The sequence below is a fragment of the Colius striatus genome, chromosome 4 (assembly GCF_028858725.1).
Source record: "Colius striatus isolate bColStr4 chromosome 4, bColStr4.1.hap1, whole genome shotgun sequence".
NCBI lineage: Eukaryota > Metazoa > Chordata > Aves > Coliiformes > Coliidae > Colius > Colius striatus.
The window spans coordinates 43,257,633-43,273,610 of NC_084762.1; the positions used below are offsets into that span (position 1 = coordinate 43,257,633).

Consider the following 15,978-nt stretch of genomic DNA (forward strand, 5'->3'; position numbering starts at 1 on the left):
GCAACCTAAACTTTGGAGCCCTTTCAAATGTTTAAAGAAATTGAATTGATATTGAAAACATACTTCTTGCTCTAAAGACTTGCACTTCTGATTTCCCATAGACTTGACAGAAACAGACATTAACCTCATCTTTTAAACTCAAAACAGGCATGAGAAATGATACTCTGTTAATGCATATAAGCTAGCTGAGCCACAGAAAAGAAGCTGTAGTCGCCATATTTACATATTCAACACAGTGTATTGTCTAAAATATATTTACATAAAACATCAGGACAGGAATTGCCTCTAAGACTGTATCAAACAAGATGCATAATATCAGTGTCAAGCTGCAAAAGCACATCTTCCAACACAGATCACCCTCCCTGTGATGCCATACAGCATCAACACGAAAAGCAAGTAAGGTTCACAGTGGTTGGAGCCATGTTAACCTCCTTAATGCTTGTGTCATCTGAAAGCCACGCACTAAAAGAACATGGCATTTATTCAATAATATTTCATGTGTACCTTAACTTTTAAGAATCTTCTTAATTGTTCTTTTTAAACTTAAGTCACTGATTTGAGAATTCCCTTAGTTCTATTATCACCACAAAATAATTTTCAGCAATACTGAAAACATGACAGCTACTTTTCCACTTAAAAAAGCAAAAAATATAAAGAAAGTAAACCTTAAACTGCATTAAAAATATACACTATATGAATAAGTAGTAAGGTATAAAAAAAACCCACTAACTGCATGAGACAAAGGAAGTAAATTCTTTTTCAAATACCTTATTCCACAGAGGTGTCCCAACTACTCTGAAGGAAATAGTACTGGCCACTAACAAACCTGCTGCCTCACTAGAGGGCTCACCACCTGACTAGTGCCTTCAGTTCCATAATTCCCATTCAAAATCCTTGGTTTTGAGACTGCACTAAACAGTCTTGACACAAAACACTGATACATAAAGCAATTAAGGACTAAAACAGGAACTCCTTAGGAACCAGAATACCAGGATGTAGATTAAGATATATATGAGCTAGGTTTACATTCAACTAGGCTTTTTTGAGAAAATAGGAACTGGCATTACTTGGCTGAAACTAATCCAGCTAATACAGTGGACGAAATAGTCACCCTCTCAGACCAAGCAATTCGGCAGAGCCCCCTAGAGGAAGGTTTACAAACTGCTTCAAAGTTTATTTCCACTTGCTTCTCCATGACTCTTGGAGGATCCAGTTGCATTTACTTCGAATGTGATCCAAAAATAATTCCCATCACCCATACCACAAGCTGACTAAAATCAGGCAGCTGAATACCCCTCTAAATCTAAGACTGGTGATATAATCAGAAAAGATCAAACTTTTTTTTTTTTTTCAGGCTACACAAACATTTTTGAGGAAGTTATTCTGGGATTTTTACTAACAGTCACCTAGGTGTTTATGCCTAGTAACATGTTACTCTCAAAGTGCATAATAATGAGATAGGACTCAAGATACTCTTCAAGTCATTCTGATATCTACTGCTAGTTCTAACACCACAGATAATTAAAATTAAAAAAAAAAAGAAACCAAAAACATAACAAAACACCACTCTGCTTTTGTTCCCCAGGTACATGAATGTAGTAACCTCCTTTGCATTTCCTGGATACTTTACAAAAAAAGAGCCTTTAGCTCAGGAAGACTTTTTAGTATCAGACATTTCTTCCAGATTGGACTGAAAACTTCCTCGAGGTGTTGACCACCCTTATGACAGCTTTATCTTCCACCTGCTTTTGAAAAGCTTCAAAAATAAAAAAAACAGCTGTACAGATCCTCTTGAGACTTGCAACCATCAGATTTAGCAAACAGCTGCTAACAAACTGGTGCACAAAAGGACAAGATGACTAAAATTTCCCTTTTGCTATTCCTGCAGAACCCAGCTATTTTGGTTGTGGCATACTGACAGACAGACGGGAACATACACAAGGAGAGTAAATCAGAAAAAAATATGTATTGCCGTTCCGAGAAGGTGCACCATCTAAATTAGCATGATATAGCCTTCAAAAAAGAAACCATGAAATACTAGAAGAGGATTTTGGAGATCCCACTCACACAAACATAAATACTGCTACTTGGGGGAGAGGGGAAACAAAGTACAAGCTGGCATTAACAGCATGAGTGTAAAAGGCTGAATCATAACCGTTTCTTGAGAAAAACAAGAGAAATAGAGGGGAGAGGGAGCACCAGGAAGAAGAAATGATTTAGGCCATACCATACAGACTGCATCTGAATAAGTTAAAAAACAAAGATACATACAGATATTCTGCACATGCACGAAGACAGACAAATGCACACCAACTTCATCTCAGAAAACATACAGCTACACTAGGACAGCAAAAAAAAACTAGGACTCCCAAAAAAAAACCATCTCACCCTCCTCCTTGCATTACATACAAGCCAAAGTTGGTTTTCATTTGAGCACTTAAACTTCAGATAGGCTCACGTCTAACAGTACTTGCCACACAAAATACCACATGAATACTCATATATTACCATTTGCCCAATAATTCCATTGTATACTGCTTAAGACTATCTTTTATTTTATACTTGTACAACTTAAGAAAATGGACCTGCAACTAGGGTTTTCAGAAACTGTAGCAACTTAACCAATACAATCCTCAAGCTATACTGATATAACAATGATGTCTAATGACAAGAGACCACCATTTTATAAACCTGTCACTTCAATCTAATAACCTTTAGGAATCAAGAGTTACTTTAAAGGGGATGGGGAATTCAGCAACTCACTTGGTAGTGTAAATTCAAGACACTAATTACCACATCCTCCTAGAATAAAAGATGCAAGACTGCCAGGTTATCCCAACTGGTTTTAATAAATATCCTGGCTTGCATCAGAAATGGTGTGGCCGGCAGGACCAGGAAAGTGATTGTCTGCCTGTATTCAGCAGTGGTGAGGCTACAGCTCGAACACTGTGTTCAGTTTTGGGTTGGGCCCCTCACTACAAGAAAGACATTAAGGTGCTCAAACATGTCTAAAAATGGGCAACAAAGCTGGTGAAGAGTCTAGTGAACAAGTCTTATGAGGAGCAGCTGAAGGAACTGGTGGTGTTTAGCCTGGAAAAAAACTGAGAGGAGACCTTATCACTCTCTAGAACTACTTAAAAAGAGGTTGTAGTGAGGTGAGGGTTGGTCTCTTCTCCAAAGTAACAAGCAACAATGGGAAACAGCCTCAAAGTTGCACCAAGGAAGGTTTAGAATGGATATTAGGAAAAATTTCTTCACCAAAAAGGTTGTCAAGCACTGGAACAGTGCTTGGAACAGTGAAGTAAACCGTGTAATCTCCATCCCTAGAGATATTTAAAAGCCATGTAGATGTTGAACTTAGAGACACAGCTTAGTGGAAGACATGGCTGTGCTGGGTTAATGGTTGGACCTGATGATCTAAAACATCTTTTCAAACCTAAACTATCTATATTCTACAAATGGAGCAGTGACAATCCATGCTGAATTTTTTCCTGTCTTTTTTACTTACAAGGGAGTAGTGACAAAAGGAATGACAGATACCTACCTAATCACACTCAGAAATACTAACAATCTCCAAAAACATTATGTACTGAATTTCTATTCCAGTGATCTTACAGTGCAGCCACCAAAACATTAATGCCAGGGCTACCTCTGGCAACTATCCATCTTGGACTACAGCAACCAGTGGGCAGAAGAAATGACACAGACTCTGCAGAGCCAGTTTCCACTGCTGAAACATGATTCCAGGTTTTCTAGCCTGCCACAATCTTGACAGTCATACTGTTGTAAAACCAAAACATATGGGATCTATACTGAGATCTTTTTTATCAATGTTGTCATTTTTTCTTCAAATTCCAGTCTCTCTCAGTTCCGCTGCTCCATAAGTCATCCGTCTACTACCTGGGATGGTCAAACATAAGGGAAAAAATAATGTGACTATGCCTTTCTAGAGTGGGAAGGAAGAGCTTAGAGAAACCTCCTCAGCCTGTGGAACCTCCAAGGCGAGAGATCACTGTCAGTATCTCTAGTTGTTGGTAGTACAGCATGCATGTAATGGACTTTGGAGAAGCAGACAGGTTTGGTTATCAAGCAGTTCCCTTTAAACTGAGTAAGGCTGTACACATAGAGACTGTTATGGACTATCATCTCTACCCAAAATTGGATAAGAAATTACAATTTTATTAAATGAAAAAATCTTTGATAACTGAAAGGCGGGTAACTTGCAGAGTTGTACAAAAATGAACACACATATTAAACAAAATCAACAGCCTTTTATATTAAACAGCTTAAGTGTTAAGTATACTGTCCTCTTCAATTTAAGATATTCAACTGTAGCAGTTATAAAAGCTAATACCTTAGCTGACTCTGACAGAACGTGCTCTATTTCATGCACAGAACTAAAGTTTATTTAAGCTGTAAACTGGCATATATTCAGCTACATCTAAAAACAATGTGAGTACACATACAAAACTACAGACTGGAAAAGGAACTCAAAGTGTGTAAGTTTATAAGCTACAGTGTAACTTCAAAGCATATAACCCTAATAGTTTTTCAGTGTGATGATGTTTTTTTCACAACTGCTTTATCACCTTTGAAATGTCAACAGCACTTGAAACACACAGAACACTTCGAGGCATCTTTACCAGTCTCAGGCAGGGTAGGTTTCTTTCAGTGCACAAGAGTCAGGTTAGGCAGGAAAAGAAAAATCATTTACTGCATTTGACAACTTCAGCGCTAATGAATGAGAAAGGAGATAAAAAGTCAGCAAGATAAAAAACTAGTAGTGATACTATAAAACCAGCAAGACAAATCTTGAGAATAAGTTAACTGACTTTTATTAGAGACTTGGCAGAAACAGAGTAAGATCATCAACTCATTCTGCCAGAATTAGAAGCAGTAAGAAATAAAGAAAAGGCAAAATTAACATAGTTCTATGTAATCTACATTCATATGATTTAATAATAAGTTTTTAATTAGGCCAAAACTTGTTAGTTTTTTCTTTCCTATTATTTCACAGAGTCACTGAGGCTGGAAGAGATCTCTGAAGGTCATCTGGGCCAAATCCCCCGGTTCAAGCAGGGCCACCCAGAACGAGTTGCCCAGGATTGTGTCCAAATGGCTTCTGAATATCCCCAAGACGGTAAACTCCATGATCTTCCTGGGCAACCTGTGAGAGTGCTTGGTCATCTTCCCAGTGAAAAAGCATTTTCTGATGTTCTGAGGGAACCTCCTGTGTTTCTGTTTGTACCTATTGCCTGTGGTTCCATCACCAGGCATCACTGAAAGGAGCCTGGCTCTGTCCTCTTTGTACCCTCCCTTCAGGTATTTGTACATACTGATAACGATTCCCCTGAGCCTTCTCTTTTCCAGGCTGAGCAGCCTCAGCAATCTCAGCCTTTTCCACCATCTTTGTGGCCTATTATTGGACTCTCTCCTGTACATCCCTATCTCTCTTGTAGCTGGCAGAATAGAACTGGACTCAGTACTCCAGTAAAGGCCTCATCAGTGCTGAGTGGAGGGTGCAGGATCACTTCCTTCAACCTGCAGGCAACACTTTTCTTAATGTAGCCCAGGATACCATTGGTCCTCTTTGCTGCAAGGGCACACTGGTGGTTCATGGACAACTTGATGTCCACCAGGGCCTTTTCTGCAAAGCTGCTTTCCATCTACCCAGACCTCAGCCTGTACTGGTACCTGGGGGGTTGTTCCTCCCCAAGTGCAGGACTTTGCATCTCTTCCTGAACTTCACAAGGCTCCTGGTAGCCAGCTCTCTTGGCACTTATGCATTACACCAGGGCACATGGACTTAGTTATGTCCAAGTTTACCTAGGCATTCCCTGACCTTCATCACCAAGGGTACTGAAGGAAAGATGTCTAAAAATGAAAGACCATCTTGAGTGTCAGATACAACAACTAATCTTAGAATATACATAAAGCACTTAATTGCTCCAAATAGAATTTTATAGTACTTTCTGAAAAACACACAGGTGATGTAGCCGACAAAAGAAAGCATGAGGAATGCTTATTTCCATAAATTAGCTTTAAGAAATTAATATTCAGATCTCTGTGAAAACAATGTGAAAAAAAATCCATGACATGCATTGCTAACGAACATCATTCCATCCTCATGAAATATCAAAACCATGACCATTCAAATACATTCTCCAATGGGAAGAAAAATTTTTACTATAACTAAACACCTATGTTAAAATCGTTAGTGGTCCATGAAGCATAACAGCTTAGGTTCCACGGATTAATACGTCTAAATTATAGGTATGAATGGTCAGGAATAATCAGTGGATAAAGGTGCAAGGTTAATAATATCTACAAATAACCATGGCACTCAGGTAGCTATCCATATATTAGAGCAAAAATACACAATCTTTCAGTTCTTATTCTACCCCAGAACTTGAAAATTAGTTATTAGTTTTATCATCAACCTGCACATGAACGTCAGAATGCAAAAAATGCTTTATAAGAAAGCTGACACACCTCAATGTTCTCTGCTCCTGATGGCTGATTTTGTAGGCTAGCACTGTTTACCATGTAACACCAGATGTTTACCTAAGCTCCCTACAATGACATGCTGTCAACATCCATGCTGATGATATATCTGTCAAAGAATTTTCCTTCCCGAGATGCTGAGACAATGCCGATTTTTTAATCCTAAAAGAGCTCATCTCTTTCAAAGGGGCAAGTAGAATCTATATATATACACCTATATAGCTTACTAGACATGGTTGTGCAGAGAGATGCTTATATGCATGCTTTAGTGAGGGCTGTTGTAAGAGAAATGGGAATTCAAACCTTTTGCCTGCAATTCTGATAGAGAAAAGACAAGAACACAATACAGTGGTATTGCAAAGTAGACAAAATAAGCAATTTTTTCTTACATTTTCTTCCCAGATCAAAATTTTGTATTCACCTCATTTTGTTAGTAACAAAAACAGACATTAAAAATGCAATAAGCATCTATCTCAAGGGTACAGCCTCAAAACATTACCATGAATTCTGGTAAAGAGAACATTATCTGCTTTAAAGATTATATTAGGTGCAAACTGAAAGGAGATTGTCCCACATTTAATATTAAATATGAACAAGAGTTTCTTTAGCCTGAAGAACAACAAAAAACACTGTTAATAAGATAGTATAACTTCAAAGGTATTAATGCTTGTATTTAGCTTAAGCTTTAAAACCCAGCAGTCTGAATCCAAATCAGTCATATATGTCTACTCTTGATATCTTCCCTAGTGAAAAAAAATGTAATTTCACAAAAGAGCTGTCACATTACTAACACAGACATGTTTGTTACTTAAACTTAACATCCACATTATTGCGAGTTCCTTATTTGTCACTTAGCTTTACTTGGTCACATTGTTATTCTTGTCAAATACACATTAAGAATATAATAAAAATTGGTAGTTCTTATATCTACTAGGATAAAATCTTAAGAATCTAAGGATAAAGTATTTTTCATCCCAAAGCAGTCTCACCATTGAAATAGTAAGTGTAGTAGAAATATGTTACTACTGCTAAACACGAACATTTAAACCAGTAAATTATCCCCAAAGTCCTGACGCAAGCAATCTTTCAGTACAGACACAATATGAAGGGCTGTGTTATAAACCCCTCCAGCTGGAGCAACTATTTTCTTTACTTGCATAAGGTAGGATAACTAATGAATTTGATAATTATAGAGGCCCTCTGATTTCAAAGAACACTAGCAACCTGAACAGAACTAAATAAACAAGTAACTTTTCCCTTTCTCATTTTCATCTTGCTTTGTATTTGAACCTGAATTAGCTTCCAAAATGTTTCAGCATTGCTGAAAAGCCCCAGATCTGCTGTTTAAAATATTCAAATACTCAGTAGCTTCAAATAGATACGCATTCTCAAATACAAAATTTCCAATTGGATACCCCTCTCTGATCTGAACTGCAACATACAAAATACTCTTCAATCTCCCTAGCAGTAATCAGAACACTTGTAATCATCGCAGATGACAGCAGTAGTGGCACACAGAACATCAGTCTTTCCCAAAAGCTGTTACCTAGCTCTTTTCTCAGTGTGCTCCAAGAACTGAACATCAGAAGCCAGAGACAAACATTAAACAGAACACTACAGCTCTTGTGGTTTTCACCAGTATCCTTGCAAGTAGTATCCCAAGAGTATAACAAAGTAACTTCAAAGACCTTCACACCTCTCCTAGAGATCCTGAAAGGTCTCTTTTAAAAAAACAAAGAAACAAAAAAACAAACACACTCAACTTTTCCAGGTGTTTGACCATTAGAAGGTGTCCAAACTCAGCACCTAACACAGAGCTTGATCTAAACAGGCCTGTATATTAGAAATTCAAATTTCCTACAGATAAGTCTAGCTAATACTGTACTACTTCCCAAGGACATGTATACTTCAGCTTCAGAGTGACTTTTCATTCTCTAGAAGTACAGACCACAGGTCTCTGAAAGCCAATTATAGCATATCTCACAGTCACCCAGGGAAACAAATAACTGCTTCAAATAAAAGTTGCATTCACAGGCTTGTCACGCAGGAAAACAAACTCCAACCCCTTATTACCTTCACATCACAGTTTTGAGCTGTGCTATACACTGAGGTGCTGGAGAGGACCCAGAGAGGGGCTACCAAGCTAGTAAAGGATTCATAGCACGTCTCATATGAGGAACAGCTGAGGGATCTGGGGCTGTGTGGCCTGGAGAAAAGAAGGCTCAGGGGACACCTCATCACCCTCTACAACTACCTGAAAGGAAGTTTTAGCAAAGCAGGTGTCGGTCCGTTCTCCCTAGTAACAAGCAATAGGACAAGAGGAGACAGCCTCAGGTTGCACCAGGGGAGGTTCAGGGTGGATATAAGGAGGAATTTCTTTACTGAAAAGGCTGTCAGGCATTGGAACGGGCTGCCCAGGGAGGTGGTGGAGCCATTGTCCCTGGAGGTGTTTAAGAGATGGTTGTATGTTGTACTTAGGGAACTGGTCTAGTGGTTGATAGGGCTGGGACAAGGGTTGGACTCAATCTTAAAGGTCTCTTCCAGCCAAAACTATCCTATGATTCTATAATGTAGCCATGCTTCCCAGGACCAGTCAGGTTAGAACTTCTATAGAATTCTATAATTCTAACTTAAGCTGCAACATGGAACATGGCTAGTAGCCATCCAAATTAAAAAACAGTCTTTACCTTCACTGGGTTTACTAGAATTAGTGGTCGTATTAACATTAAACTATTAATATGTTAAATCAACATCGTACTCCTATAAACTGTAATTACTAAGTTTACTTCACATATGAAGCAGTTACTTCTATGTATATGACTTTTAAATTTAGTAGTATCCCTTCTTACAAAGGGAAAAAAAACATTAAATGTATACCTCAGTGAAGCTATTCTAACGTCTTGGAATGTAACATGACATACTAGCTTGTAGCTAAAGTACATAATTAGAGACCACCATTGTTCCACTAAACTTTCAAGAACATTCTAAACTCATGACCTAGGAAAAGCCTTCTAAAGTTCACATGAAATAAATCATTTTGTAAGATGGTATCTGATGTATTTAAAACTATTTTCGCTCACATAATTTTTAGATGGTTAGTTCTGACTGACATGATTCAGGTCTGAAATTCTGCTAGTTTCTAATGATCTAAATACACTCATAGCCACCTGATGCCAATTCATTTTTGTATCAATCCTACCCTTTAGCCTATATAGCTTTTCTTTTCCCCAGTGCTTACCTCTTCTACTATATTTATAGATAGCAATCAGATCCCCTTTCAGTCTTCATTTTGCTAAGATAAACCAGCCAGGCTATTCTACTTCATTTATGTTAATAACTTCTTTGCACCGTTCCTGTTTGGGTTCATTTTTTCTGACAAGGTGTTTGCCAGAGATGCATGCAGATAAAGCTTCATCTCAATGTCATAAACCTTGACATTAGTACTTCCCTCACTTCAAAATTACAGTCCCGTATTTGCCCCATTTCATGACTCATCACACTTGCAATAAACCTGTGACTATCTAGTTTTACTTCTTTATCACTTCCAACTACAACAGTAAAACTGCAATTCTATTATTGGCATATATCAAATGCATTATATTATTTTTTTTTATTCGTCACATCACTTAACTTTGCATTACCAATGAGTTCTACCAGCACAGGCCCACCATACCAAGGTCATTATGACACTAAACCAAGTGCATATGCAACACTTATCCATCCTTTAAAAACGTGCTTGATAAGCTTCCAATAGCCCAACAGCTGTGCTGTAGTTCATTTTATAGCTTCTCCACCTTATGTTCTTCCACTAAGCCTTTACTTGCAACTCAATTATTTTCACAGACACCTCTGTATCAAATAATCAAAATCAAGATCACAGAACAGACACTCCTGAAATACATGTCAAAACACATGGAAGACAGGGATTTAATCAGAGACAGACAACATGGTTTCACCATGGGAAAACTATGCTTGACCAATACAGTGGCCTTCAACAAAGGAACTGAGGAGTCGAAAAAGGAAGAACTACAGATGTCATCCACCTGGACTTCTGTAAAGCCAACTATCTTACCTCTAAATTGGAGAGATATACATTTGACAAATGGACCGTTAAGTGGATAATTAGTTGGCTGAGTGGTCATGCCCAACGAGTTACAGTAAATGCCTCAACCTCCAAATGGAAACCAGTCACCAGTGGTGTCTCACAAGGATCTGTGCTGGGGTCAATGTTACTCAAAGTCTTTATCAACCACTAGTGGGATCAAGTGCACCCTCAGCAAATTTGCAGATGATGCCAAGCTGAGTGGTGATGTTCATTTGTTTGAGGAAAGGGATGCCATTCAGAGGGACTTTAACAGGCATGAGAGGTGGGCCCATGCAAACTTCATGAGGTTCAACAAGGCCAAGTGCAAGGTCCTGCACCTGTGTCAGGGCAATCTCATTACCAGTACAGACTGGGGGACAAACGGATTGAGAGGACCCCTGTGGAGAAGGACTTTGGTGTTGGTGGAAGAAAAATTGACAATGAGCTGGCACAATGAGCACTTGCAAACCAGAAAGCAAATTGTTTCCTGGGCTGCATAAATAGAAGCATGGGCAGCAGGCTGAGGGAGGTGACTCTCCCCCTCTACTCTGCTGTCATAAGAGACTCTACCTGGAGTATTGCATCCAACTTTGGGACCCCAGTACAAGACAGAGATGGATTTGTTAAAGTGGGGTTCAGAGGAGGACCACAAAAATAATTAGAGGGCTGGAACACCTCTCCTGTGAAGAAAGACGAGACAATTGGGATTGTTCAGGCTATAGAAGAGAAGGCTCTGGGAAGATCTTATTGTGGTCTTTCAATATAAGAAGGGGGTCTGTAACAGAGAGACTCTTTACCGGGAGTGGTAGCAACAGGACAAGGGGCAACAAAGTTAAACTCAAAGAGTGTAGGTTTAGACTGAACATAAAGAAGAAACTTTTTATGATGAGGGTAGTGAGACACAGAAGTTGCAGAGGCTGCATCCCTGGAGGCATTCAAGGCCAGGTCAGTTGGAGCTCTAAGCAACCTGATCTAATGAAACACGTCCTTGCCCATAGGAGTTGGACTAGACGACTTTTAAAGGTCTCCTGCAACCCAAACTATTCTATGATTGTATGAAATAATACGATGACATCCAGTAAATCCAGTGGTAAGATCCTATTTTGTCTGGGCAATGTACAGAAGAGATGAAAAAATAAACACAGAAAGAGGTCTCAGATCAGACTGGCACATTCTACCTAGGACACTCATGCTGCATCTTATTCCACATTCCATATAGTCCCATGTTTTTCATTATCTTTTCTCTAAGGCTTTGCATAGTATCGAGGTCAGCCCTATTCAAGCATTGACGTGTCAAATTAAGAATTACTCCAAGTGAGACTACACTTTGAAAAACACAGGAGAGAAAAATTCTTGTGTGATTATCTTTCTAAAATTCAGGTAAACAATATTGCTTTGTTTTCTTCCCTATTCATCTCATTAAGAAACAAACAACCGAAGTCCTACACTTGGATAATATTTAGCAAACGACCTTAATGCTCAAGACCTTTTTCATATAGAAATAAATTCCTAGTGTTTCTTTTCATTTACAGAATCATGTATTTCTACTATTAACCACAAAACGAAATATGATATCTACATTGACAAGTAATTTACAAGGCAACAAAACAACTGTTTATAATACCAAAAAAGAAAACCCCCAGCTAAAAGACAAGAGAAGCTTAAAGAGGTCAAGTTCATTATGCACCAGATAAAAGCCCAACTACTTTAAGGAAAATAAAGTCACTAAAATTCTAACTTGTGTTTCTGCATTTTTATTTTCAACAATACTACATCAGAAATTATCTTAATAGTCACTTTGCTGATTTTTTTTTTCTTTCAAAATGAAGTTGACTTATACAAACTTACCTGACTTATCTGACAATAAAACCCTTGCAGTTTGACAACTTTCACATTGGAGAATGTTATACTTATCTAATTAGTGAGTGATTTTTTTTTCCACTTTTGACACAGCAATTTCTCTCCAGTAACTCTTTCCAACTTGAATTTATAGCTTGTAAGCTGAGCATGTAATAACCCTTTAATGACTGATGGTCATAAAGATCTTGTTAACAAACTTCTCCCAAAGACAAAGTGGTCAGAAAGTAAAGCACCTTCAAAAACCACAGTCAAGTCAGAACAGAAACAATTTATAATACCACAATGGAGAGCTGGTGCACTAAATATTCAGACCTATTAAGTGATGCATAAAACAGATCCTCTTGTTCATCCTAAGTCTCTACTTTTCAACTTGGCCTTGAACAATGAGTCTTCATGTAGAGTGTTCATGTATAGTACAGTCTTTTTTACAATGTTAATATTGGTGTATTAGAGTGACGTAGAACACTTGCTTAGACCATCAAACAAGCAGGATGAGTAGGCATTTCATACATATTACAACATAAAAGTGAAGCTTTTATACCAGTGACTACACTAGAGGTACAAGGTGGTAAGGCTTGGGTAGTGTTTCCCTGTTGAACAATGATGCAATATTAAGTAAAACACAGTTCTATAAATTGCAGGTAAAGAATAAAACTTCCAAATCTTCACTGCCTTATACTTCTATCATGACAGGAAAACCCTGTGTTATTGAATCTCAAAACAAACTGCAAGCTAGACCTGCCAAAATATAATCTAACACCTAGAATACACCTGAATTCACAGATAACACAACTCCAATTTTATTAGTTTTCAATGCAGTCTGACAATTTGGTAGAGACATACATATTATTGGAATATCACATCATAAGCAATACTTGGTAAAAAAATTATCTTCCTTTCTCTTCCTCAACATATTTCCACAAATAATTTTGCATTTCCATTTTCCATTAATATCTACCATTTAAAACGGATATAGAGTATATAGATATAGAGGAAGAGTAAGGATTACAGTAATCTTTCTTGAATTACAATTTTTTTTAAAGTAATCAAACCAAACTTGAGTCATTCTTTGGGATGTTCAGTCTTTGTCATTACACAATAAATGTTAACTTAAATGGAACCATTTCCCAGGATCAAAAAGCGAGAGTTGTGTTAGCAATCACAAACAGTTTTTCCCCTCTGCAATCCCATTGTTTAGTTTCAAAAATGCTCTACAATGTAGATTTCAGAAAACTGACATCACAAGTGCCTTAGTTTTCTTCACCTTATCTTAAAAAGCTGGAATATCACAAATTTGACAATACTTTGAATAAGGTGAAAACAGGTACAAAATTTGAGACAATCGAGACACAGAAATAAGGCAGTAGGATCATACTTGAGGCCTTCAAACCTTGTCTACACTAAAGGATATCCTGGGCCAACTCTGGCAACAGATCGTTAAGGATGGGATGAATTTAATGATGAGCTATTTTTACCTTTAAATTCACCCTTCTCAATTTGCAGCAACACATAACCTATGGCTTTCAATATTACCAACAGCAGTGTAATCATTACAAAATAATCTACAGCAATGTTTTTGTATTATTTAAAAGGTCATTGAAATCTGTATTTCAGAATGAGCTGTAATACTTAGTGAAGTGCTCTCCACTTCACCTGGAAAGGGTCATTTGTACAGATACCAGCTGATAAGCTATTTTATGCACCAACCATGCCAGATTATGAATCAGAAATTAATAATAATAACCAGAAATTAATCATGTCACAGTGGTCTCTCCCTGTAATTCAAACCATCGAAGACAAAATTTATTGCATACAAACATGCTTAAAAGTTTATTTTAGTCTGCTTATTTTCTGACTTATTTCTAAACACAAGGTAATAATAAAACAACAAAAAAAGGAAAAGTGTGCCTAATTATTCTGAGATAGTTACAAAGTTGACATAAGTGGATTTCACATGCTTGCAAGCAAGAACTTCAATAAAGGATGTCAATTCAGAATATTCAGACATTTTAATGATATCACATAAAATTAAAACTCCAAATGCTATCTACTGATCTTCCAAGGCTCATCAAATCAACTAGTGTTGATTTTCAATTAGATGTTGCAGAACCATGTCTTATGACTGATTTAAAGACCCAGGGAAGCTTTTTTAAAAGGGCCATCATCTGACATCAAGTTAAATACATGGTATTTACAATTGCAGAAATGTTTTCCCTGACTTAAGGAAGACGAGTTTCCATTAAAATGCTAGATATCTTTACACTGAAAACTTCAATGCTACTATTTAACAACACACTGTTTATAACTTTTTTTATTTACTCATAAGGAACCAATTCCAAGTTACCACAATTTTCCTGAACTAGAGATATTGACAATGGTTATATGCATGAGTCAGAATAAAGACCACAGTAAGAAGCAGATGTTCCACCTTCCAAATTAGTTGCTTTGCAGCATCTTGTGTTTCAATTCTTCCAGTCCATTCCTAAACAAACCCAAACAACTCCCAATTTGAGAAGCTAAACAAAATACATTAGACTGATACAGAAGAAAGCTAACCTGTAGGATAGGAATGAAGACCTGGATACAAGAATCATGAGATTTTATGTGCTCCATATGATAGTCTCCAAAAGCTAATTTCATGATGTAGCAACTGCTTCTTAGTTTCATCATTTTTAAACGCAATTTGTCCCCTTCATACATTTACACAGCACTCTAAAATGTACTTCTTTGGTTTGTGGTTTTCTTTGTGCATTCCAAATGGTTCCAGAACCCAAACAAACTCAGCTATGATAGAAGCAAAGGGAATTAACCATGATCTAAAACACTACTAATGGCCGAAATTTCTAGGAATGCAAAGTACTATAAAAAATCAAAATTATAATCTTTTGATTGCTAAGGGAAATATGTAATGTGTTAGCTACCATGTGATGTGACATGTTCTTCAGGCCTCTCCCTGAATTGTGTGGAATAAAATTCAATATAAATGTATTATAGATCTTAAGTTTTGCTGATGAGTAAAGTAGATTTAAAAAAGACAGTTTCATCAGACGATGATGAATCTAAAACCATGACAAAACCTCCTGAAGACAAGTTCTATGTTCTTCTAATTTAAATCATTGTTTGCATAAGGGCATACTAACACATTTCACTGTTATCCTAAAGCTCCTGATGCAAGACAACCAATACAACTATATGTCCACTTCAGATGTTTAAACTGGACATCAACAGTATAACATCAATAATAATAACTACATAATTGTCCCAGCAAAATAACTTCAGATAATCAGCTACATGGATTTTTTTTTAAACAAAGTTGTATGATTTTCCTACACTGTTACACTTGAGTCTGATATTCTCTTACTAACCAATTACTTTAAGCACATAACAGTCAGAATTCCTTTCCATGGATATTGTATTCTTCAATGCAGTACTCTAGAAACAAACTTTATAGAGTTTGCACTGTAAACAGAGACTTAACAGAGACTGCACTGGATGCTCTCTCAATAGACAGTTCTTTCTATAGCATATTG

At 37.3% G+C, this 15,978-nt stretch overlaps 1 protein-coding gene across 1 annotated transcript in view; it reads right to left on the minus strand.

The window, feature by feature from the left end:
• VAPA (VAMP associated protein A) overlaps nucleotides 1–15,978 on the minus strand; it is a 33,075-nt gene that overhangs the window by 14,588 nt on the left and 2,509 nt on the right. The window lies entirely within an intron of this gene.